The 22,715-nt window shown below is 41.9% G+C and overlaps 1 protein-coding gene across 1 annotated transcript in view; it reads right to left on the reverse strand.

Annotated features, from left to right (window-relative positions):
• BTBD3 (BTB domain containing 3) overlaps positions 1-22,312 on the reverse strand; it is a 45,076-nt gene extending 22,764 nt beyond the window's left edge. Inside the window, exon 1 of the mRNA XM_023550010.2 lies at positions 22,225-22,312. The gene's annotated coding sequence lies outside the window, so the exon portion shown is untranslated. The remainder of the gene's footprint in view (positions 1-22,224) is intronic.
• Positions 22,313-22,715: the final 403 nt, after the last annotated feature.

Consider the following 22,715-nt stretch of genomic DNA (forward strand, 5'->3'; position numbering starts at 1 on the left):
CAAACGACTGATGGACCACAAGTACTACAGCCTCCACCAGAAGGGGTCCAGCATAGCTGAATGATGCCCAGCTACCACCATCGACTGCTCTGACAGGGATCACAATACAGGGTCCCAGACAGAGCTGGAGAAAAATGTAGAATAAGATTCTAACGCAAAAAAAAAAAAAAAAAAAAAGATCAGACTTACTGGTCTGAGACTAGAAAAACCCTGAGAGTATGGCCCCCAGACACCCTTTTAGCTCAGTAATGACATCACTCCTGAGGTTCATCCTTCAGTCAAAGATTAGACAGGCCCATAAAACAAAACGAGACTAAAGGGGCACACCAGTCCAGCGGCAAAGACTAGAAGGTAGGAAGGGACAGGAAAGCTGGTAATAGGAACCCAAGGTTGAGAAGCAGAGTGTTGACATGTCCTGGGGTTGGTAACTAATGTCACAAAACAGTATGTGTACTAATTGCTTAATGAGAAGCTAGTTTGTTCTGTAAACCTTCATCTAAAGTACAATAAAAAAAACAAAAAGAAATTTATCTTAAAAGATGCCATGACAACACTAAAGCAAATGGAGGTGGGAGGACTGTGATTACAGTACCTAATAAACATTCTTACGGCAAGTACAAAAAGAAAAGTTAGTTTATGAGGGAGATATATTATTATAATATTACAATGATCTGATTATATTATGTATGAGTCTCTCCCAGGTACCTGCAAACAATTTATCCAAACATAAGTAAAATCAGGCCTTCCCAAGGTCTTTCCTGATAAGACCTGCAGGGTGGCTATTCTGATCAACAGGGAACGTGAGTTCTACTGAAAACAACAGAATGGAACAGCCTCACCCAACCATTTCTGTGGCTTTCTCCAGGTCATTTGTTGACACAGAAGGGAAATATATGTTTTGGTTAGTTAAAGAAAAAACATTTTTTTCACAGATACTTTTTATTTTCGCTGGTTATATTATTTCCCGATATTAGGAATTATCTCCACAATCATATCCTTAAAACCCAAAGCACTTGTCACTTACATTGTTGTTGTTCTCAAGTGCTCTTAAGTTGGTTCCGACTCATAACAACCCTACGTACAACAGAACAAAACACTGCTGGGTCCTGAGCTAGCTTCACAATCATTGCAATGTATAAGTATATTGTTGCAGCCACTGTGTCAAATCATTTCAAGGGTCTTCTTCTTTCTCACTGACCTCCTACTTTACCAAGTGTGAAGTCCTCCTCCAGGGACTGGTCCCTCCTGATAACATGTCCAAAGTACGTGAACGAAGTCTTGCCATCCTTGCCTACAATGAGCATTCTAGCTGTACTTCTTCCAAGACAGATTTGTTCGTTCTTCTGGCAGTCCATGGTATATTCAATATTCTTCACCAATACCACAGTTCAAAGGCATCAATTTGTCTTTGGTCTTCCTTATTCACTGTCCAGTTTCCCCATGGATATGAGGCAATTGAATACACCACGGCTTGGATCAGGCACACTTTAGTCCTCAAACTGACAACTTTGCTTTTTAAGATTTTAAAGAGGTCGTTGCAGCAGATTTGTCCAATGCAATACATCGTTTGATTTCCTGACTGTTGCCTCCATGGGTGTTGACTGTGGATCCAAGTAAAATGAAATCCTTGATAACTTCAATATTTTCTCCATTTATGGCAAAGGGTTTGGTTTTGGATCAGGATGCTGCTTATATACTTAACCAAAAATATCTTGCTTTACTTGGGAAGGTCACTCTTTTCCACTGGGTACATGGAATGAGAAGAAAGAATCCGGACAATCCCCAAACGACCAGACATTCTAGTGATCCTGATGACTAATGACGTTCCAAGTGTCACGGCCGAATTTTCCCAACATCCACAACTCTTATTGAGAAAACTCTACAAGAAATAAAAAAAAAAAAGATTCCCAAATACAAGTCTCCTAAATGTGTGCTGTACCCTTATTCACTCAAAAAGTATACTTAGAAATTAATACTTCTACCCTTCAATTTGCAACCCCCCCAAAAACAAAACTGAAATAACTATTAAAATTATCTTAGATTTAAAAAATTTATCACTGTTAAATGAACAGAAAAGGTTTGGGAAAGGCAAGGCCAGAAAAAAAAAACTTAATAAGCCATTTCTTATTTTAGCAAAACCACATAGAAAAGGCCACTTACCAATTTTACATTTGACCATCACTAGTCAAGACCATCCACAAGAACCTCAATTAATTACTATTTAACAAAATGCCTTACTTTACTTTTACATTGTATGTGATTAGAATGAAATACAGTTATTTTAGTCACACAACGCAGTATCTGAAAATAAGAGGTCTGCTATGCTGAAGTCTGAGAAACCCTGCTATATGAAAACACAAATACATGTGAAGTTACAAGATACTTGGACACCCAAATTCTAACATATCTTCTTCTGGAGAAGATATCACCAGTGAAAATTAAAGACGCACATTCTAGACGGAGTCACAGTAACTCCCTAACAAAAAGTTCAACTAGAATTAGAAGCCTGTGACAGAGGGCTATTATAAAACCAACTTCTGGCAAAAATTCAAAGTAAAATCTATTCTAAGTCCAAATTAAAAACACATATATGTTTCATGCTACTTGTAATTAGCATTAAAATATACATTTTCCCATGACTGCTGTGAAAGACATAAAGGCACACTGTACAGGTAGTCCCCGGCTTACGAAGTATTTGAGTTACGTCTGTTTTTTTTTGTACATCCTATTGTTAGAAATACGTAGTTACATACAATACTACAGTGCGTAACTTGCTGATGTTAACCAGCCTTAGGTGTTCACTCGCAGATGTTCAAAGATTGGAAGATTTATAAAGTTAACTGATAATAAAATGCAGTAATAATGAATACTAAAAAAAAAAGTAACAGGAATTCAACTTACGTCAGAACCAACTTAAGGATGGAGTCCTTCGTACAGAACTCTGTCATAAATTGCGACTACCTGTACTGCAAATCTTGGCATGACCTTAACTATATCAGCACCGAGAAATATTCAGAAACTCTTTATTTGGTTCAGTAATAATTACTTGGCATGGATAACGTAGTCCCTGTTGCTTCCATTGCTCGCGCTGCTGTAATCGGCATAAAAGTTTCAGGAGGCTCTATACTTAGCTTGGTCCCATGTGCCAGAACTAAGAAAACAAGGTATTCCAAACAAAAATTCAATTCTAGTAATATACTCAGCCAAAATTTTTTTTTTTTTCTTAATTAAGTACTACTGTACAAGTAGGTCAATACTTGTACCACCCAGCAGTATAGAATAAAATAATTTAATTGCTCTTAAAAATAATGCTCAAATAAGTCTCAGAAAGCCAGAACTATTCATAGAAATGTTCTTAAATTTGGGTTTCTCCAATCTCTGCATCATCTTGTAATAGGCAGTGTTTACATGTGTAACTTAACTCTAACGAGCAGATTAAAAGCATCAACATCAGAATATATCTTCAAAGAGTGGCAACACAACTGCCAATACTGTGGGTTTATTGTTTTTAATAACACACAGGGAAGCAACCATTCACCATGGTTGGCAGCTACACAGTCTCATACAAGATCCTTGGTAATGAGGATGATGAATAAGACCAAGAAAGAGCTGACAATCCCTGGAAACGGTGATCAAACGCTACATCTGGGTCAGGTCTCTACTGTACGGTGCCATGACCTCATCAAAGTTCTAGTTTAGGAGGCCAGGTTGATATCAGTATCTGTTAATACCATCTTGTAAAATTTAAAACAGAACATCTAAAAGGAGACAAGAAGGGATATTTATTAAACGACACATGGCCAGGTCTTAACTAGCTATCCTCTGTGCTCCTCTTCTGGGAAGGGCTCCATTATTGAACTGAGGGTGGTTTCTCCTATTACTTTTTACCAGAGGAACACGGGTCAAGCATCTATCCAGGAGAAGAGAAGAAATTCCTATCTTGCCTTTCTCGGTGATAGGAAGCCTTGCAATGCATCCTGGATCTCCATGACCTGGCTCCAACTCCTCATTAGCTCTGTGACTTGTCCTCTTCATTCACCCACCCTGCAAACACAACTATCCCCACACGGCGAATGTAGCCCACTGCCCTCCTGCCTCAAGGCCTTGCCTTGTGCCATCCTCCCGGCCCTTTCTACCCCACAATCCTGCCCACCAAAAGCCTGCATCCTTCCTGATGCAGCCCAAAGACCACCACCTTGGCAACAAAGGTTTTCCAGGGCTTTGCCCAGATGACTGCTCCCATTCGGTACGCAACTGCAGCACTTCACTTTCGACATTTCGTCTTGCCTTATATGAGTCGGAATCGACTGGACAGCACTGGGTTCGGGGTTATGTTGTCTAATTACACTGTGAGTTCTGAGGTCTGTAAGTATGTCTCTAACAAGAGTTAACAGTTCCAAACCCACACACCCGACTTCTAATCGTTAAGTAACAGGAAGGTTTAAGCCCACACATCACCAAATCCATCTAGAACCCTATATTACATTTGTGGGTCTCAATTGGTCCTGAGATAAAATGCTTCCAGCCTCTGAGCTTTATCATGTTTCTAGCCATCTGAGTTGCAGGATTGGATGGAGTACAGTGGTAAAGACCTAGACATCTATTAAGTGTGTCCTGGGGCTCTGCTGAACATGCCTAAGCACAAATGTGGTATTTTAATATTCCAGTTACCTTGCAGTGAGGCCAACTGAAAATACTAAAGCTTGACTTAAAGCAAGCCCATACATGTGCTCAAGGCAAAGCTCTGCTTCATTAGATGTCTACCATATATTCATATATCCAGAAAAACATGGGTTAACCAGGAACAAGCTTCAGTTACTAGGACAAAGCTGCCTTTATCAACCTCCCAATTCATGGTCTGGCATATTTATTTTTAGCACCAGTAAAGAACTTTAGTGATTTAATGAACTGGAGTATGATAAATTCTCAATAATTCACATTAAAGGAGGAAAGCAGTCATATGAATAATCCAAAAAAAAAAAAAAATGGGTAATTAAAAAGACTTTTATGTGTGGCTTTGAAATGTGTCTCGTCTGTACTTGAAACCAAATGGATGAATTTCCACTAGATTAGGCACACCCCATCTTCAAACAAAGTAATAAGACAGGCTTGTGTGTGCAGGGCTGAGTGCGTGAGCAGTGGAAAACTCACACCTACCCTGCAAACAAGCCACACTGCTAGAAGCGGCCGAGGCAGAGCGTGAGCACAGAGAGAAAGGAACACTCCTTAAACGTGTGTGTCTCCACTTCGCATTTTACTTAAGAACTAGGGCCTGATGTAATCAGGGTTTGGTTTATGTCAAAAATAAAGAAACCTCAACCGCCCTCTCTGTATATGCCATCACGTTACTGAAATAAGTATAAATGAAGAGGAAATATCAATAGTGGAATAGCTGGATATTCTGGCTACGGATGGAAAGTTTCTGGCGGGCTGGTGAGTTTTTGAAAGCAAACTGTTACCACCAGCGATGATTTTTAAAACCGTTAGTGGGGTGGATAATGTAAACAAACTGTTTTAAAGTGACAGGTTGGCCAAAAAAAAAAAACTTGAATTTTCAAACAAATATAACTGGTTATGAAAGTGTACTTTTTGGAAGGCGGGATGAGGTAAATACATTATGTGTTGTACTTACTGTTTGAAGTGTACATCATTTAAAAATATGAAGCATTTTAAGCAGCTCTGAACTGCACCAGTTAGGAAGGCATCTGTGTGAATCCCTCTGAAACCTTGTGCCCACCCAGCAATGTCTGGTGGTGGTGATCCATAACCCCCACGGAGGGGCCATTTGCTCCAAAGGGGAAAGGTATGTTTTCCTCCAACAGGTCCAAACCATAATGACTGGTCCACAGCCCGGCTCTGTGATTTTTTTTTTGTTCTTTTCACTATTGATGCTGCTGGTTCCTCAGCTGTTTGAAGCTCACTCCACTGGACCCTGGGCAGCAAAGGGAGCACGACACTGAAGTCAGGTCACCTTACCTCCCCATCCCTCCCCCACCCGCACCAGGATGGATTTGGGTATAGTATAGTGGTGAAATGGCCTGGGTGACTGCAGAGTAGGTACTGTGCACTCCGTTGCCATGATCAATGTACCGATCCATGGGGAATCTCCAGGAGATGCAGCAGTGAACACTGCTGACTTTATTAAACCTTGACCCTTGAATACACATCTTATATTCTGTGGGATCAAACAGTAATTACACATAAAGCATTTCCAGGGAAACTAAAATAGAATGGTTGTCTCAAGAAAAACGTTGGGCGCCGTTTGTTAGCAGCCAAACCAGGCGCCTCTTTCATGGAGCACCATCATTACTGAAAAGAATGACCGGCAGAGTACGCTTACTTAGACTTAGTGTTTGGCAAACATTTTCTCACAAACGAATGAAGTGAGCTTGTTATGTCAAGGAAAACTGACATTATTTATTGCTGATGATAAAATTCAACCCTTCAAGCAAAAATTCAAGTTTCGGAAACCTCGATTCTATCACATGAGCTTGACAGCTTCGCAATACTTAAAGACTGTTCTGATGAGCTAGGTGGTAACGTTAAATGAGTATGATTTTTTTTAATAAGGCATAATGAAACATCAATATTTGGAAGGTCTGCGTAACTCAGTGAACCAACGTTTTCTAACGACGGTGCATTACGTTACAAAAATCATACATGGGCAAAAGATCCATTCACACTACAAGACAGACCAATGGATTTTAATGTAACAGTAGTATGAAAAGTTCACTGATAGGGTCTTAGTTTCCACACGGCAATTAACCTTTAAGAAAATACCACTTACCGAGTTTTTGCGAGGTAGCAAAGAAAAATATCCACAATTATATGGAAAGGCCATTAAAATACTTCATTTTCCAGCTACAGATCTGTGTGTGGCCAGATTTTCTTCATATACTTCAACAAAAACATGTATTTATTTTTAAGTAAATAAATACTTAAATCTTTGTTTTCATTTCTACTCCAGTAAATAGTTATAAATAGAACCCCTATAAACAAAAGTTCTCTGGGCTTCTCAGTAATTTTTGAGAGTATAAAAGGGTCCCAAGACCATAAACTGTGAGTAGCACTGATGCATGGCACCATGAGGAGTTTGGATTTTATCGCACATGTGAAGGTAAGCCGCTAGAGGAGTTTAACAAAAAGGTTCTTAAAAAACAAACTATAAATAATCCCGGCCACGTTTCCACACATACCTGCTTTTTGGTTCACTCTCCTAGGGAAAGAGTAATAATTCACAGAGCATGACTGTCAACCCTTAACTCCAAAAATATGTTTTTGAGCAGTAAGCAGAAAGATTATGGGACCCAAGAAAAACATGACAAGTTCTGCTGCAAAAATTAACAGCAGTCAAGGAGCTAATGCTCTATGTGTTCCATGACATTGTTTCGCATCTTGGGATGGACCCAACCTTACATTCACTGAATGTAAGGAAAAAGATAATCAACTGACATCCCCTTTGAAGAACTTGTGAAAAATTCAATGTACTTTGAGCAGGTGACTGACCCTAGAAACTCCACATAAACCAACAAGAAAAAAAGCAAATCACTCGATTGCTCGGAAAACGTCTTTCTCCTGTATCACCTCTTCTGGGAGCATTAGAAGTAGCAATCTTTGCTATTCTCTCATACAAAGCATGGCTGCCAGAGTTTAAAAGATCTGTTGTTCACTTTTTTCTTTCATTTAAAGAAAGACACACTAGGCAGATTCTACCTCCCCTCCAGCATACATTTTTAAAGCCTTCTTGGATATTATACAATAGTAAAAACCTTCTTACACAGTAAAATGGAATTCCTGGGTGGCACAAATAGTTACATGCTTAGCTACCAAAAGACTGGTTGTTCGAATCCATCCAGAGGCAATTCAGAAGTCTTGTGATCTACTTCTAAAAGATCACAGCCATGAGAGGCTGACTTCCTAGGCATCGGAAGTGACTTCTATGTGTGCTTTCTCCCGCCACTGCCTAGCCTCTCTGCTGCCCAGTCAGGTGAAAGCCCTGTTCTCCAACAGCTGGGTCCCAGGTTCACGCATTTCCACACCCTATCTCCCGAGGTCACAGGAGCAGGTGGGGTGCACCCCCTCGGTATTGGTGTCTCTAGCGTAGGAGGTGAGGGTCTACAAGAGAAAGCAAGATCAAGTGGCACAGCTGTTTGGAGGCTGTTTGAACCTGTACCTTGAGCAGAAGGAGGTACTTCTGGGTAGCTTCTCATCATTTTAAAAATTAGCAATAAAATTATTTGGGGAAGAAATGCCTGCTGCAACCCTAATTAAGAATTTTATCATTTTTCAGACTTTCTAGGAATGTAGATGCTACTCCCCAATAACATATCTACAAGTGGTTTAACTTTATTACACTTGACTTTTCACTGTATTTTCCACAGACAGAAATAGGTGGAGCCCCTGCCTATTCATGGAGACCTAAAGCACATGAATAGCTAAGGGCCAAAATCGATGCCTCACTATAGAATAGGTATGTTTGCTGGTAAGCAAACCACTTACCAAAAAAAAAAAAACAAACTGGATAAATAGGAGAAATGAGACAGGGAAGGGGGAAAAAAAAAAAAAACCCACAGGTGTAGTAACTACAAAAACAAGATGTGTTTTTCAACTGGGCTATTCTTAATTGCCTAAACTGAGGGAAATTTTGTGGTTCAGCAGCAGAAAGGGAGGTCAATGCTTTCCATTCAGTCTTGGCCAATAGTACTGACTGCTTAGGGTTCAATATAAAATAAATTTGTAATAGTGGTATTTTCAGAAGAATGAGTCCACAGAAGAATAAATTACAGACCAACATTAATCAGTTTCAAGGCAAATTCATTAGGTAGATGCATTCCAAACAGCCGTGCTTGTGAAATTTTATTTCTAATACGTACGGTAGTAGTGTTTTGTTTTGTTTTTAGTGTTGTTAGCTGCCATCGAGTTGGTCGGCCAAGTCATGGCAATCCCAAATACCACAGAACAAAACACTACCCAGTCTTGGCCATTCCCATGATAATGCAAACCAAGATCAGCCCAGGACTGGTTCCTATGAGGTAGAGGTCAGACATACCTCCACTCTCCAACCATTTTACCAATTCTGACACCAGGTATCCCTCCCACGGCACTCTCAGCTTCTCTGCTGGGTTCAATGATCCATTGCAATGGCCACACACAACTCACAAACCATACTTATGGTTAAGTGGTTTATTAAGAAAGTAACAGAGTACAACTTGGGATGAGATCAACTGTCTATAACTCAGGATCAGGAAGCACACAGGCAAAGTCCGGAATGCTCCCCGGAAGAGGAGACCACATCCCTCCCTTCTTCAGTGCAGGACAGCTCTCTCAGCAACTCCTGGCCATGCAAGTAAGCAGGCCGTTCTCTCAGCCGTGCAGGTCTCCTCTGGGTCCCCTGAAGATAGGCTCCTCTCAGCCCCCTGAGGACAGGCTCCTCTTTGCCTTGCTATCGCTACTGACTGCAGCAGGGCCCCTTCCAGGCCTGTCACCACCAGCTCTGCCACTGGTCCCCTTCCAGGCCTGTCGTTGTCTTCAGTGTTACAGCCCTTGACCCGTTACAGCTTTTTTAGGAAGTTCCGTGCTTCTCTCTCTCTGCTTTTGTTTCACTTCTGGCTTCTTTCTGTCTTAAAAGCCTCTGCGGGGTTGGCTGCTTATATACAGCAATGGTCAATTTCAAGGTATGGTCCCTTCCAGCAGGGGCCACAAATTGATGTGGCCCTCTTCTCCAGTAGGCCACAGATACTTCATTTGCATAAATATTGACCAATCCCTGCAAGGTGCATACCAATCACAATGCAGGCTACAACTCAGAGCCAGACAAAAAGCATCAAACCATGAGTTGTTTACAGCTTACCTAGGAACCTGGACAAAAGTAACAAACCCTTTAGGGTAGAAAACTAGGGCAAAGCTAACTCCTCGGTGCTTAGGGGAAATCTCTCTCAAGATGATTTTTTTCCAAAGAACCAAAGCAAAAGGCCACATAAAGGAGCTCACTTCACCACAGAGTTTACACATTTCTAGAGAGAGAGACACAACATGGTTTGGGGGTATTTTATATTATCTGGCTGCCTATACTATCTCCAAAATAATCATCTTTTACTCAGAAATGACATCATTTACTTGCACTGCAGTTCTAACAGTACACATCCTATAAACATATCTTACTCTACTAAAAAGAAAGAGAAGGAAAAGGACTCTGGTGCCTTTGAAATACTCTTGGATTTGAAGGATACTAAGAATTCTAGAAACACTGTAAACAGAACTTTAAAATGACTGCTATAATCACTGCTGTGGGAATGGCTGCAATGTACTCTTTGTCAGGGACCTAAAGGCTGAGAACCTTTGATCTTGTGGGTCTATTATCCTGTGCAGTTAGTTATATGCCTCGCTGTGACTCTGAAAGGTTTCAGAATCACCTTACAGGAGAAGTGTTTTAGTGAGGATCTCAGATGAAAAAGGCTCAAGGGGAACCTGAGAGATGTCCTTAACACACGAGGTAAAATGATACAGTCTAATTAGACAGGTGCTAAATGGTAATCACACCAGAAATAGAATCAATAGGTGGATGGTAAAGAAGGACTGACTATTTGCAGTTCAACATAAAGAACATTTCCAACAATTGGAACTGTCCAAGGATGTTAGACTAAGCTAAGCCAAGCAGCAGTGAGTTCTGCATCGTTGGGGATGTTTAATTCTATGTCTGACAGCTACTTACTCAAGATACTGCTGGCACAGGCTGATCAATAATTTAAGATTTTACCACCAGGTAGACAAAGAATGGGGTAGATCAGGAGGTTATCCACAGAGGGGAAAAAAGAAGAGAAAAAAAAAAGACAGCCTTAGACGTCTCCTCTAAAATACCAAATGCCAGAAAACAAAGAAATTCCTACCAAAATTTGAAAAAAAGTAGAAATTCAAAACCTTTCCATTTACTCAAACTCCCTTCCACATATGAGGATACAGACAAGACTCTCTGTATCTAGCTGTCCTAGAACATTCCACCTAAACCATCCCAGGTGCACTTGAAACAAACTACTCGAGGACATCACACACGACAGGAATGTGCGGTAAAATTAAAGTCACAAGAAAGGTCAAATTACAGCAAATTGCTGTAAATATGGATATAAGATTGACGCAAAGGACATTAATCATTTTAGAAGAATATTTTTAAATGTGAAAAGTTAAATTTAATAATAGTGTCTTAACCAAATTTCTGGTAAGAAAAACAAAAGTAGGGTAAGAAAAGCTTAAGACACGTAATCAGGGTACAGTCAACTTCTTATCTACTAACACAGAAGGGAAGCAAAGGACTCCGTTTGTCTTGTGCTTCCCTGATCAGAGAATAAAGAAAATCTCTGAGCATCTTACCAATAACAACTAGGAGAGTTAAGAACAGAGTTCTTGAGTGGCTCAGATGGTTAAGTGCTCAACTACTAGCCAAAAGGTTGGTGGTTCAAACCCACCCAGGGAAGACTCGGAAGACAGGCCTGGTGACGTGCTTCTGACAAGTCACAGCCTTGAGAACCCTATGGAACAGTTCTACTCTGCACACATGGGGTCGCCACGCATCTGAACTGACTTGATAACAACTCACAACAACAACAGAGTTAAAAAATAGCCTACCTTCAAATCACTAGAGCCCTGGTGGCGTGGCAGTTAAGAGCTCAGCTTATAACCAAGAGGTCAGCAGTTCGAATCCACCAACCGCTACTTGGAAACTCTGCGGGGCAGCTCCCTGTCCTATAGGGTTGCTGTGAGTCAGAATCAACTCAACAGCAATGGGTTTGGGTTTCAAATCACGAAAGAAGGTAAAAAACAAAAACAAAACAAAGGAAACAGCAAGAAAGCATAAGCGTACAAAACAAATGTTTTTATTTCAAGAGAAAAACACTTGCAGACTGGTTAAAGAACAAAAAAAATAATAGCAGTACATCACTGATATTTACCAGGGAGTCCAGGCATATAAGTATTTTGAAAAGCTCCCAGGAGACTGCACTGTCTACTCTTGGTCAAACACTGAAATCCAAAGACAGGATAGTGTAGAATACAATTCATATCATTCAGATGTGAATGGGAGCAGTTGGCCAGGTTTTGTTGAGAGTTAAGTGACTTGGTAGTACATACTGGTCCAGTTTAGCACTTTACAGTCTCTAATTTAATCCACATAACCACTGTCTTAGCTATTTAGTGTTGCTATAACAGAAATACCACAAGTGGACGGCTCAAACAGAAATCTATCCTCTCACAATCTAATTAGGCTAGAATGTCTGAATTCAGGGTGCCAGCTCCAGGGGAAAGCTTTCTCTCTCTGTCAACTCTAGGGGAATGTCTTTGTCATCAATCTTTTCCTGGGTGGGTCTAGGAGCTTCTCAGCTCAGGGACCCTGAGTCCAAAAGACTTGCTCCCCTCCTGGTTCTTCATTCTTGGTGTAGGAGGTCCCTCTGTCTCTGTGCTAGCTTCTCTTTTATGTCACAAAAGAGATTGACTTAAAACACAACCTAATCTTGTAAATTGAGTCCTGCCTCATTAACATAACTGCCGCTAACCCCACCTCATTAACATAATAGAGATAGGATTTACAACACATAGGAAAATCACATCAGATGGCAAAATGGCGAACAATCACACAATACTGGGAATTATGGTATAGTCAAGCTAACAGATATTTTGGGGGGACACAATTCAATCCATGACAGCCACTCTATAAATTATTATCTCCATTATGTTATCAGATGTATTGAAACTTCTCCATTGCTTATGGGTAGCTAAATCATCCATGTTGGATCCCCAAGTCCACAAAAGCCAAAGGACTATGCATATACTGCTTTATGAGAAATTCACCAAAAAAGAGAGGGGAGATTACATTCGTTCATTCAAAAAATATTTATTCATCACTTCTATGTACCGGGCACTGTTCTAGGCACTTGGGGCATACTAATGAGCACACAAATAAAATACCTCATGGAATGTACATTCTAGCAGGGGTAGGGGTGAGACAGGCAATTCATAACTAGTCAGTCTGTAAATTATACAGTAATTTAGAACGTAATGGATATTATGGAAAAAAGAAGTCGAGCACTGCAAGAAAAATACAGGGTGCTGCTTGCAATGAGCAACAGCGTAATCCTCATTGACAAGGATATTTCAGTTAAGTCTTGAAGGAGGTAAGGAAGTTGATCATGAATATACTGGGAGGATTACAAGCAGAGGAAAAAAAAAATAACGCAGCGGCCTAAATGCGGGAACATGCCTGATGCGTCCCAGGAACAGAAGGAGGCAAGGATGGCTGAAGTGGAAAGCTCAAGAGGAAGAAAAGTGGGAGACGGGTCAGTTAGTGGAAACCAGACTATGCACTGCTTTGTGAATCACAAGGAATCTGGCTTTTACTCTGAGTGAGACGGAAAGCCATTGGAGGGTTTTTTTTTTTTTTTGTAATGATCTGACCTGTTTTAAAGAAACCACTCTGGTTGTTATGTTGATAACAAATTAAGGGGAAGCCACGGAAGGAGAAAGAAGGCCAATTACCCATTAAGAGTTCACTGCAATAATCCAGGCCAGAGATGCCAGAGGCTGGAAAAGGGGTGTTAGTAATAAAGGTGGCAAATATGGTTGAATCTGGATTTATTTTGAAGGCAGGATTCTTCATTCTGAAGATAGAGCACCAGAAGTTGTTGACAGCCTGGATGCAGAGCACGAGAGGAGAAGAGCAGGGGTGACTGAAGTTTTTGGCTTGAACAACCTGAAAAATGGAGCTGGCACTAACCAAAGTGGGCAGGCCGTGGGTGGAGCAGGTTTGCAGAGGAAGGTCAGAAATTCTGTCTTGCTTCTTTAAAATTGACTTTTTTTTCCCCCTTTTACATATTCAAGGGAAGATGTCAGAAAAGCGGAGAGATAGAGGAGTCAAAAACTTAAGATATGTTCGAGTTAGAAATATACATCTGGGAGTCCTATGTGGTATTTTATTAAGACCTGTGGCTGTTTCTGACGAGAGTCCAACAAAAACTGAGCCCTGAGACATTCCAAATTAATAGGTTGTTGAGAAGAGGAAAGATTAAAAAAAATAAAATAAAAGGAGACCAGTGGGCCAGTGGTGTAGGAGGAAAAGCAAGCAGGAGAGTGTGGGGTCCTCAAATTCAAATGAAGACAGAGTATCAAAGAAGAGGAAATGCCCGTTCACAGCAAGTGCGCCCAAGTGGTGAAGATGAGTTGGATTTACCGACGTAGAAGATCTTCTTTTGAAAAAGCTCTCGTGACTACTCCCCCACCTCACCCAAGAAGGCATGATTACACGCTGAGTATGATGTTATATCTTAATCTAATGATGTGAATTCATTTTTCTGAAGAATTATCCATAAGAGTTTACCCCAATTTAATGTTTGAGAATCACATCAGCATATTGAATAAGAAATAATGATAAATTGCAGACGTTAAACGTTATTTGCTAATATTCAATTTCTACCCTTCAAAACAGAAAAAAAAAAAAACACCTCAAGGTAAATCAGAAATAAACGATAGATTTCCATTGTCCTATTAAAGTACTATGTAAACCAAAAGCCAATATTGCACTTCTGTTTTTCCTGTAAAAATAATACCATTACTACTTGGTAATGTTCCAGGAGCATTTTAGAACATTCCAGGATGCTAACTCTAGTGTAACTTGCTTTAAAACCAAAAATAAAAGGTATAATCATTAGAAAGAAGTAGACATAAGTATCATTACCTGCAGTTGATTATATAACTAGGAAATCCAAAAGAATAAACTCCAAAGCTCTTAGAATAAGAGCCAGCTATAAAATAAATACACAAAAAATCAACAACCGTCTTGTACCAGCAATAGCCAATTTGAACAACCCATCACAGTAGCAACAAAAACATAAATGCCTAAGAAATACCCTAATGGGAAATGTTAGGACTTACATGACATCAACCAAACTCTGCTGTGAGAGATAAAGGTATGAATAACCTTTTATGTACCTTAACAGGAATGATGACTCCTCTACAGACAGCAGTCCTTCATAAAGGACCAAGATGCAACTCAATCAGGTATTTTTTAGTTCTAAGGATCCATCTGCAGAGCTTTCCAGGTCAGAAGGTAGATTTAACATACACATCTGATTATACCTTTCCTCTAAATCCTACTGAAATGACAGTAAAGAGATTCTTCTAGAAAACAGAGACCCAAGGACCTGAGGAACAGGAACGGAGACAACAACAAAATCAATGAGTGGAAAGCAAATGGACAAGTGGCAACTGTTCTATTAACAGACCAAAAAACAGCAGAATGTTAAGCCAGCAATGGGGAAAAGATAAACAGCATTCCAGTTTATTCACAGCAGAATTCAAAAAAGGCTCAGAAACTGGGGGCGAAAAGATGGCGGGCTAAAATAAGGTAGGTAAAGGTTGTTTGATGTCTTTTCCAACTCCTCACCTTAGCCCACTGGCCAACCATCCCAAAACCCAGCAAGACTGGAGATGTGTTCTCAGAAGAGGATAAAACAGATAAATCCTAGGACTGTGAGAACATGGGACCCTTCTCAAAAACAACTCTTTACCAAAGAGGATGTTGAGATGCCAACCACATTCCTCTATGAATGCTGACAGATTCCTTCCCTCAGAGCAGGACACTGGAAGACCACTCACCACTCTCAGAACAATCTGATCAGCCCAAGAGGAAAGACCCTACAAATATGGCCCCACTGAAAAACTCAGAACAAACAGTAAACAGTTCAAAATGGCTGCAACAGGGAAGGAGAGAAGAGGATGGGAAGGGAGGGGATAAGGAACCACTTATTTTATAATAAGACTTTTAGTACTTCTAGACTTTTAAAACTGTGTGCACGCATTAACTTATAAATAGTAATATTTATCTAGATGACCTGACCTAACCCGTTACCATCAAGTTGACTCCAACTCATGGCAACTCTATAGGACGGAATGAATATAATTACTATTTCTCTAAGAATAGTGGGACTTGCCCTATGCATTCTAAATAAACAATTAACACGGTACAGCCACCATGGAAAACATTTCGGTGGGCTCTCAAAAAGTTAAACATAGGGCTACCATAAAAATCAAACCAAACCAGTTGCCGTTGAGTCAAATCTGAATTACGGTGACCCCATGTGTCTCAGGAGCCCTGGTGGCACCATGGTTAAGAGCTCAGCTGCTAACCAAAAGGTCAGCAGTTCGAATCTACCAGTAGCCCCTTGGAAACCCTATAAGGCAGATTTACTCTGTCCTTTTTTTTTTTTTTATAGGGTCGCTATGAGTCGGCATCGACTTCAACAGCAGTGGGGTTCACGTGTTTCAGAACAGAGCTGTGTTCCACAGTTTTAAGGTTGTCACCTTTCAGAAGCAGATCGCCAAGGCTTTCTTCTAAGGCATCTTTGGGTGGATTCAAACCACCAACCTTTCGGCTAGTAATAGGGCATTTAACTGTTTGCACCACCCAGGGACAAGAACTACTATTAAAAAAAAAAGGTGTGTTGCCATCGAATTAATTCTGACTCATAGAAGCCCAGCAATTCCACTACTAGGTATCTGTTCAAGAAACTTGAAAGCAGTTTAACACATGCTAAGTGAGGTAAATCAATCACAAAACAAGAAATAATGATCTCACTTATATTAAATACCTAGAACAAGTAAATGTGCAGAGACCAAAGTTTATCAGAGGTTACCAGGGTTGGGAGGGAGGGAGAAAGTGCAAAGAATTGTTTAGGAAGCATGGAGTTTCTGTTTATGGTAATAAACATACAACATGATTAATGTAACAAGTATCACTAAATTGTACGCAAGAAAAAAAACAGGTAAATGTGTTATATACGTATCTTCACAAAAATTTTAAAAAAAAGAACCTTTTTCAAGTAAACAGAAAAATGAAGGGGGAAAAAAAAAAGACATGGCATTAAGAACAGAAATCAATGCGTAGATGAGTAAGACCCAAAATAGAAAGAGACTCAAAGATAATCAAGATCTTAAAATATCTAAAGAAACTACCAAAAACCAACGAGGAAAGGATGGACTACTTAACAAACGGTGGTGGTAGAACTGGCGAACTGGGGAAGAGAAAGGGGTTATAGATGAACTCATATCCATCTGTGATACAGGATTCAATGTAAAAGCCAAATATATTCCCCAATTTTATGCTTCATTTACTTCATCTCTGGGCTTTCCAAACACAAACATTTATAAGAAAAAAGCACAAAGAACAAAAGATGAGGACACATCTACTTCAGCACGTGAAAAATGAAGATATTTTATTGCTTAGAAAACACCAGAAAGTGAACTGAAACACAAATAATGGACTGTGGAGGCGGGGGGTAGGGGGAGAGCCCTACTAAGAGCATAAAAGCACAATGCTCTTAATCTATCAATATAAAACAGGTATTTCAAATCTGTTAAAGAAAACAAAAAAAAACAAGAATAAGGTGGGTAAAGTACCAGAATTGACAATTTCCAAAAGGGAAAACAAAAAATTACTAATCTCATTCGTTAACCAAAACTATGTATTCAAGTCAAGTAACATTTTCATAAAAAATCGGGAAGACAAGAGTGTGGGCGTGGTATGAGGAGACCATCCAGCACGCAGGGGAATACTCTCCGTGTAAGTAATTCAACGACACGCCTCAAGAGCCATAAAAATGGCTCACCTCTGCCCCAGGAATTCTGCTGCAATAAATCTAGCTTAAGCAAGTAAGAGACCCTGAGAGTTTCGGTTGTCAAGGAAAAAAATTATTAACAGGCATCTTACTTTGAGTTTAGGGTTTTTCTTATCCACAAAACCAAGTACTAACTGTAAAGATTCCTGACCAAGTCCTGCCATGGCTTTTTCAGCCAAGATTGCTAATCTTTTTTTTCTTGCCAGAAGCCAGGCTTACTTAAATTTCAAAAGATATCATGGTTGCTGGTGGGTCAGGGGCCAGAGATTACCCTGTGACTACATTATCAGTTGATCTCAGTAAAAGGGGGAGGGGGAAGGATTCAATCAATCATGTAAGATTAACCAATGGCTGATCTTTTATTCTTCTCCCTGCTCTTTACAAGCCTCCCTGTAACTAGCTCACTTCTAGCAGTCGTTTGTTTCTGGAATCAGAACGGTCTCCCTGTATGCAGACAGAATAACTGCTCAGAATAAACCTCACGTTTCAATTTCTTTTGAGTTTTGATTATTTCTAACACAGTGAAGGACATTTATCCCAGCTCTGCCTGTCTGTCTGCTATTCTGAGCCTACTTTCTTTGGCACACCCTCTTGGAGCCTTTGGTTCATTCCATCTCCCCAAAACTCAACAGTTCCGGCACCATTATTATCTCTACTTTACGTATAAAGAAAATGTGATTAAACAATAGGTAATCAAGGCTACTTAGCTGGAAAGTGGACAAGCTAAGATTTGCACCCAATTTAATATCTATATTCTCAACTACTGAAAATGAAAACATGTCAAACAACAGAAAAATAGCTCAATAAACTTTGCCATAGCCATCATGAAAAACCCTACTTTCAAAGAAGATTGAAGCGCATGGGAAATGTTCATGATACAATGTTAAATGACAGTGCGGTATTTAAAAATGAAGATAAAATTAAAACAATTTTGTTTAAAAACTTCTATACACGCAAATAAAAAGGGCCAAATGGAAGCACATCTTTGCACTAACAATTGTGCATTCGTAGATGATGTGATTAAATGTGATTCTTCTTTTCTTAGTAGTTTTTCAGCAATTTCCAAAACGTCAACAACAGGGATAACTAATTTTTAAACAGAAATTCTCAACTGTAGTTTATTTGGGGAGGGGGGAAGAGATACCAATAATTGAAGCCATCAACTTACAGGTTCTTGTCAAGCAGATTAGCAAATGAAGTCAGCCAGACACAGGGTTGGAAGAACAGAAAGGTTTATTCAGTTTACAAACTGGGAGGCAGGAAGGGTCTCATGACCTAAGGCTGCCAGCTCCCTGAACCAGGGCAGATTTGCTCCTTTTATAGGAAGTGGCATATATATCCATGAACAGTGAGGGAAGGATTTTCAGTCTCGTGATGCGTGCCCAGTCCTCATAATTTCAGTGAATGGGTTTTTGGGCAACCAAAACCAAACCAAACCCAGTGCTGTCGAGTTGATTCCCACTCATAGCGACCCTACAGGACAGGGTAGAACTGCCCCATAGAGTTTCCAAGGAGCACCTGGCGGATTTGAACTGCCGGCCTTTGGTTAGCAGCCGTAGCACTTAACCACTATGCCATCAGGGTTTTGCGCATAGCTCTAAAAATCCTGGGCACAGCCCTGAAAAACTGGCAAAGGCTCGCTACTGCCACCCCAAGAAGGTCGTTAAGTAGGCAGCTTGACACAGTGGGCCTGTGCCACCGCCTCAGTCAGGAGAAACCTGGAGATTCGACCAATCATGGTGAAGTGCTGTAAAAGCTGTAACAGAAATGTAGCAAGAGTAGACTTTTCTGAAAAACTATTAAGGGAGGGTTAATAACCCTTTATAACCGTTTCATGACTGCTTCATGATTACACATTAATACACTTTCAAGAAATTGGTTACTCGGTGACTAGGTTAAAGACACATTAAATTGAGAAGGTTTAACATTAAAATTTTTTGAAGAGCGGTGGAAAAAGCAAAGATTCAGTGAGTGGTTGCCATGTTAGCAGCACAGCATTACTGTTTAAGCATAAGGCCCATCAAGTGATAGGGTTTTCCACTGCCATTTTTCCTGTCTCACGGAGTGAAATGGGAAAAAGAATTAGCCTTACAGAATTTGCTCAGTGGCCGTTTACTGAAATTTAACTTGCATATAACACAGGGGACATATGAAAGAGAAAACCTCTTCAACTCTCAGAATCACTGGAATGGTAAAGGCACTTTGGAACTGACTGAATTCTGATCATCGCTTACATAGTAAAGTTTGAAAGGTTTAATTTAAAAAAAAAAACAAAAAGCCCAAGGCACTTAAAGGACATATTTTTGCACTATTTTATTCAGAAAAGCTTCTTGCAAGACAAACTGAAATTCAATGACTACAGAGTTATTGTACTCAGCATACAACAATGAACGATGTTTAAAACTGAGTTCCTCTGGATGTCTGTGTTGGGACAGGGAAGGAGTGGGCAAATTTGTAGACCATGCTATAGGGTCGCTATGAGTCGGAATCGACTCAAGGCAGTGGGTTTGGGTTTGGTCTTCCCTTTGTTATTCTAAAGTATAGCATTACAACTGGTTTAGCGTCTTAGAATCAATTTTGGCAAGGCACTTCCTAGGAATAAAACAATTTAAATGCGCTAATGACATTTCTGCCACAAATTACGGAAGCTTTTTAGCATGTATGTATTATATTTTACCTTTCAAGTTTCTTAAATATAAAGTATCTTTGACTTTATAGAGAAACGATGCATACAATTCTTAGGTTTGTGTGTCCCAAAGGAAAATCGTTTAAAAGCTACTTTTCCACCTCACTTTGAAACTTGGTTAAAAGAGTTCTAAGTGCAAGAACTGGGGAAAATGAATATTCAGCGGAGAACAACACAGCTGCTAGCAGTATCACCACCCGACGCAACTGCATTAATAAATAATTCTGTAATTACCTTAGAAAGCAAGCCTGGGACTGAAAGAGCTCACCCTTACCTGCACTGAGGCCAAGAACTGAAATGTACGATTCAGAACCTTCAGAAAAGGAAATCCTATTTAAAAACCCCATGGTAGGAGGGCCCGCCCACATCCCCTCGAGGACTCGTTACTATGGGAACCCACCGTAACCCTTCAGAGCCAGTGCAGTTTGGGGAGGAGTTATCCTCCTTGAAACTGGAAGAAGGTTAAAAAAAAAAAAGGGGGGGGGGCAGGACGAGGAAAAAAACCCTAGGCTTTGACAGGGAGGTCAAGAAACGTAAGCTTGGTAATCATAACAGAAATTTAAAACAATGATGTGGGAGCTACAGTCACCTAGTTCAGTTAAAGTTTCAACCATTAGAGATACTTCCCTCCCTCGCCTGTGGGAAACAAACCACCCTTTGTGAGTTCCTGTCCATGGAAAAACGAAGCCGGAGCTTCATCCCAAACCGAATGCTACTTCATGAAACTGAAGTCTCCCCCCCCTCGCCCGCAATTAGACCACTGATTGTCCAACTCTGTTGTACATTAGAACCTGTTGCACTGGAGATCTTTTTTTAAAAAAATTTAATAAATTGTGATTTAATTGGTCTGGGACGCGACTTGGACATGGGACGTTTTAAAAACTCCCCAGTGATTCTTTTCTGCAGCCAAGTTTGGAAACTACTGTACATGATATGGCGAGGCGGCGGGAGTTTGAAGAAAAAAAAAAAAAGCACTATAATCTCCCTTTGTCTTTCTACGGCTAATAATAGAATTTGCTGGCTTTCTCCAAGCACATACAGGACAATAGGCTGTTGATAAATAGGAACCCCCAGAAATGTCCTAACAACACTTTCTTTGAAATCAAAAAGATCAGGCAGCATACGCCTTCTCTTCCCGAGAGAGCAAACATCTTCTTACCAAAACATCAAACTTCTTCATCTATTTTAAGAGCGACTGAGCCACGAATGCCACTCAGAACTTGGAGGACAGGCTCCATAACCAGAGGAACCCGACCCGCAAGGTCGCCCACCAGCACTAGCAGGGGTCCTGCGGGGGCCGGAGCTGCGCCAGCCCGCGGTGTCGGGCCCGGGAGCCCCCAGCCCGCGCCCCGCCCCGGGCCCCGCCGGCGGCGCCCCAATAAAGTTACTTGGGGCAAGTTTGCTCCAGTTTCCCACCGCGCGCCTCCCCGGGCGAGGGGTGCGGCTCCGGCCACCTGCTCAGCCCCGAGGCTGCCCCGCCGCGCCCCTCTTCGGACTTTCGCCACCTGGGGGGCCGCGCGCGCACCCTGGGGGCGCCCGCGCAACCGGCCAGAGCCCCACCGGGCTCGCCTCATCCCGCCCCGGAGCTCTTCGGCCGCAGCCCGCCCGGCCCCTCGCCCGGGCGTCGGGACCCCAGCGCGAGCACAGCGCGCTTCGCGTGCAACCCTCCGGGAAGCCCCGCCTGCGCGGCCAGCGCCTCTCCAGCCCGGGCGAGGCATCCGCTTTCCCTGCACCCCCGGGCCCCAGGCCAGCCCCCCAGCCCAGGCCCTGCCCGGCCGCGCTCTGCCCCTCCGGGTCGCAGCCGGGCGCGCGCCTCTCCCCGGCGGCCCGGCGCTGCGCACGCGCGGAGGCACCCACTCGCTCGCCCGCGGCGCCTTCACTCACCGCCCGCGCTCCTCGTCGCCTCGCGCTCCGCCGTCGCCGCTCTGCTCGCTGCTCTCCGCCCGGGCCCGGCGCCCGCTCCTCCAGCCCCGGCCCGGGCACTCGGGGATGCACCGCCCGGCGGGCTTGGCGGGCACCCGCACGCAGGGGACGCTCCACGGGGCCGCGCGCTCGAGCTCAGGCACCAGCAGTGGGTGGTGCCGACCAGGAGACGCGCCCGGAGGCGGCCGTGGACACGGGGCATGCGCAGTGCCCGCGTCTCCCGGGGGTCGGACTGCCGAGCGGGCGGGAGACCCAGGGTCCGTGGGAGACAGGAAGATGGAGAGCCGGGGGTTCTGTCCCTTTAGTCACCTTCGTCCTTGTCCCACGACATGCAGTTTTCTTCTTTGGTTCCCTCATCGATCAATGAATTAAACCTTTATTGAACACGTACTTTGGCAGAGCCGCTGTGCGGGACACAGGGCATGTTCGGGTAATGGGGGAACGGATTACTT

The sequence above is a fragment of the Loxodonta africana genome, chromosome 24 (genome assembly GCF_030014295.1).
Source record: "Loxodonta africana isolate mLoxAfr1 chromosome 24, mLoxAfr1.hap2, whole genome shotgun sequence".
Taxonomy (NCBI): Eukaryota; Metazoa; Chordata; class Mammalia; order Proboscidea; family Elephantidae; genus Loxodonta; species Loxodonta africana.